Source organism: Solanum tuberosum, unplaced genomic scaffold (assembly GCF_000226075.1).
Source record: "Solanum tuberosum cultivar DM 1-3 516 R44 unplaced genomic scaffold, SolTub_3.0 scf00228, whole genome shotgun sequence".
Lineage (NCBI taxonomy): Eukaryota > Viridiplantae > Streptophyta > Magnoliopsida > Solanales > Solanaceae > Solanum > Solanum tuberosum.
The window spans coordinates 487,264-491,269 of record NW_006239152.1 but is presented as its reverse complement, the minus strand read 5'-3'; the positions used below and the strand labels follow the sequence as shown (position 1 = coordinate 491,269).

The window sequence follows — 4,006 nt, the reverse complement described above, 5'->3', positions numbered from 1 at the left end:
AAAGTTTAAGCATAAATTGGAAGTAGTCACTTTTGGAAAAAGTTCAGAACCTGGAAATTTGGTTAAGTGTGGGAAATCAGTGAGTTTTTTGGCCAACTTTGAGCAGTCATAACTCCTAGATCAGGATGATCCAGGAGTAGTTCCAGTTATTTTTGGAAAGCCCTTGGAACGATCTTTCCAACGTCACCGAGTTTGCTCGATTCCGAGTTCGTATGAGCGAGTTATGCCCTTTGAAAGTTGGGCAGTTAGCAAGGAGTCCGTCCGGAAATTTAAGGGCATTTTGGTCTTTTCACAAATCTTTTCTTTTGAGGTTATATTATTGTGTTAGGCTGATTGTGGATCATTTTTGTTCCATTTTAAAAGAGTAAGAGTTAGGGTTCTTGAGTGAAGAAGAGAAGAAGAGGGGAAGAAGAAGAAGTTGGAGCTAGGATTGAAGATTTTGAGTTCTTTCTTCTTCAATTCTCGTGGGTTTTCAACTTAGAGGTATGGAGATCCTTTATCCTTGATTATTCTTCCTTTCAACGAGCTCAATTCAAATGATTCAAAGTTCTTCCAAAAACACAAAAATCCTAATTTCGATTCTAAGCATGGGTTCTTGCATTAAATGATTTTTTTTGATGATTTACGTTATTAATGGTGTCTATTGATGGTTTTAAGAAAGAAATTTCCATGAACCAATATCTTGGCAAGTTTCCTAAAGTTGGCTTATGAAGTGGGTTTATTGTTTAGGATTGAATGATGATGGAAGTATGCTTGGATTGAGTTGAATAGTTGACTACTATTATTATCTATGCTTATCAATTGTGAATTGTTGGAGAGTTGAGGAATGGTGATTGTGGCTTGGGGAAAAGGGTAAGTGGACCTAACTTCCCTGTTAAGGTAGAGTTGATATAGAATTGTGATAGATTGATGTGTGATCCACTTATGGTGGAGGTGTTTACTTATCGAATGTATTGTGTTTTATGGTCCTTGGAGGGCATTATATGAGGAATTGAAGTGTTGACATGATATCATATATGTGAATGTGATGTAAAGGCAATCATGTTGTGAATATAAAGGTGTTCATGTGATCTCAAGGTGATCTTGTTTAAAGTGTTATTGTATTGTGATTGAAAGTGTGTCCTCTATTATTGTTCATATGTGATGATGATGAAATGTGAAGGATATTTATAATGTGATGTGTGGCTTGACTTGGTAGACTTAGGTGCCTCTTCTTGATACATTAGAAGCCTTGTTGAATATGAATCGATAGGATATGGCAGTCTTTTCGGATGTAAGTGACGAAACCTGCTTTTGTAGCTGGATAGTGTTTGGTATTTTGGGCATATCTCTTTCTCTAGAACGTAGTTTGCAGTGAATAAATATGATTTGGAAAGCTAACTCGTATACCTACAACTTTTATGTTTATGTAAAATTCTAATTTAACTGTTATGGATACGAAATATGGGACGCAACATAGGGCAAGTTCTGCCCAGATTCCGAGAATTGAAATCCTGCATGACCAGCGGCTAGTGTCTTGACTATATCTCTTTGTACAAAATATATTTTGCGGTGATCCTTGTTTGTTTGCAACCCTAAGAGATGTATCTACATCTTTCATGAAGGTTATAAAGCCTAGTTCTGCCATTTTCCTTTTCAAATCTAAGATGCAACATGAAGTACTAGGCTGGCCAGATTCACTGTTTTGGGTGCATAGTTGTATTTGTACATGCTAGGCTTACTTATGATGATGATCCTATTTTACGTCAACATTACTGAGCTAATAGAAGTTAAATAAGTTATGTAATTGTATTTCTAAGGTTGATATACTCGTGAACAAGTTGAGGTATGTGGGTTTGATTGTGGAAACCTTCCTTTCCACAAGTCCAACCATTTATCCTCTATTTCTACTTCAAGTTTATGGGTCCTTATGAACTCTTGAATTATGGAATTACTACTACACATCCTATTATGGTCTATTTTACATATTATCATGAAATGGAATTATTATGTGATGTTTATGGTTTTCATGCTTCCATGATCAAATTATGAAGGTTGATATATATGTATGTTGTTGGTGGGCTGATTTATATGGATTTTGGAATTGGTTGGACTTAGTACTCTTGAAAGACATGATTTTATCTACATGAACAATAGCCCACCATGTGTTTGATAAAATGCCCACTTATAGAATTCTTAGGAAATGGAAGGTCCAATGTACGTCCTATGAATCGGATGGTTATATAATTACTGAAATGATGATGAAATGGACACATGTATATGATTTTCTCTATATACGTGTTGTGAGTCGACCAAGCCTAGTACGGGGGGTAGTAGGCCCGTATAACCATATCGAGGGGTTGGTACCTTGGTTGCCTAGTACGGGGGGTAGTAGGCCCGTATAACCATATCGAGGGGTTGGTACCTTGGTTGCCTAGTACGGGGGGTAGTAGGCCCGTATAACCATATCGAGGGGTTGGTACCTTGGTTGCCTAGTACGGGGGGTAGTAGGCCCGTATAACCATATCGAGGGGTTGGTACCTTGGTTGCCTAGTACGGGGGGTAGTAGGCCCGTATAACCATATCGAGGGGTTGGTACCTTGGTTGCCTAGTACGGGGGGTAGTAGGCCCGTATAACCATATCGAGGGGTTGGTACCTTGGTTGCCTAGTACGGGGGGTAGTAGGCCCGTATAACCATATCGAGGGGTTGGTACCTTGGTTGCCTAGTACGGGGGGTAGTAGGCCCGTATAACCGTATCGAGGGGTTGGTACCTTGGTTGCCTAGTACGGGGGGTAGTAGGCCCGTATAACCATATCGAGGGGTTTGTACCTTGGTCCCTAGCTCGGGGGGTGGTAGGCCCGGGTAACCACATTGAGGGGTTTGTACCTCTTTCGCCTCTCCAAGGGGGTGGTAGGCCTTGGAAATACTATATTGATGGTCACTCACCACACTTGTGCTACGTCCCACTAAATATGACTTTTATGTAAGCGTCATTATATATATATCGTTTCATTAATGTGCTATCTAACGGGTATTACTATGCATTTTCCTACGATGTCCATCTATGGTAGCATTGCATTGCATCCCATATACTTAGTACATTCAAATGTACTAACGCATACTCTATGCCTACATGATGTCACCATGTAGGGACCGGAGCACCGCTTGACCATCCTCCTCCGCGTGGCTAATACGATTTCCTATCAAGGTTATTGGTGAGTCCTCCATTCCGGGGACGTTGCTCATGATCTTTTGCTATGTATAAGACTTTTCCTTTTAGTTATGTTTTGACTATGAGGGTGAGCCCGGTAGTTTGTCTTGGCCCCCGCTAAGTACTCATGTTTAGAGGTGGTGTTGGACAAGTTGTGTATTATGCTTGAGCTTGACTCATCTATGGTATTTTTGTATCATTCTTATTTTTGTTTCTCTTGCTCCCTTAGTCCCGATTCCCCCCTTAATTATGCTTATCGCTTATGGTCATTTTATTTGCTTCCGCGACCAAGGATGTGTAATGATACGCTATGAGGCTTGTTTGGGGTTCCTTCGGGTTCCCCATTCGCCGGTCACGTCTAGGCACTAGGCTTGGGTCGTGACAGGAACCTATCCATAAATTAACACTACCATACCTTTATTGGAAATCCTTCACGAAATTGAAGAGGAAAGTTGAGTTCTTGTGCCTTGGTATCCTAGTTCTTCTTCTTCTTCAATGGTGGTTTTTAGTGAGAGAATTTTTGGAGAGGGGAGCTTCTGATTTGGGTCTTGTGAGAATGAGTTAGTTTGCTTAGTTTAGGGGTCTTATTAAGTATTTATAGGTGTCTTAAATAATATTAAACAACCCTACTTATTTACTTAGTTAACCCTTAACCCCTCCCTTAATCCTTATTTCAAAAATTAAAGACACAAAATCTGGTGTGACCTACGAAACCCCCACCCACAGACCGTGGGTGGGGTCACGAGCCGTACTGGTAATTCATAATTTGTGACTGAAACTTGGGAAGAACAGGGGAGGTCCATCCTCGACCCAC

The 4,006-nt window shown here is 40.4% G+C and overlaps 1 long non-coding RNA gene across 1 annotated transcript in view; it reads left to right on the top strand.

Annotated features, from left to right (window-relative positions):
* Positions 1-405: 405 nt before the first annotated feature.
* The window catches only part of LOC107062431 (uncharacterized), a 6,486-nt gene continuing 2,885 nt past the window's right edge, over positions 406-4,006 (top strand). The window contains exon 1 of the long non-coding RNA XR_001474600.1: positions 406-483. This is a non-coding gene — a long non-coding RNA (uncharacterized lncRNA). The remainder of the gene's footprint in view (positions 484-4,006) is intronic.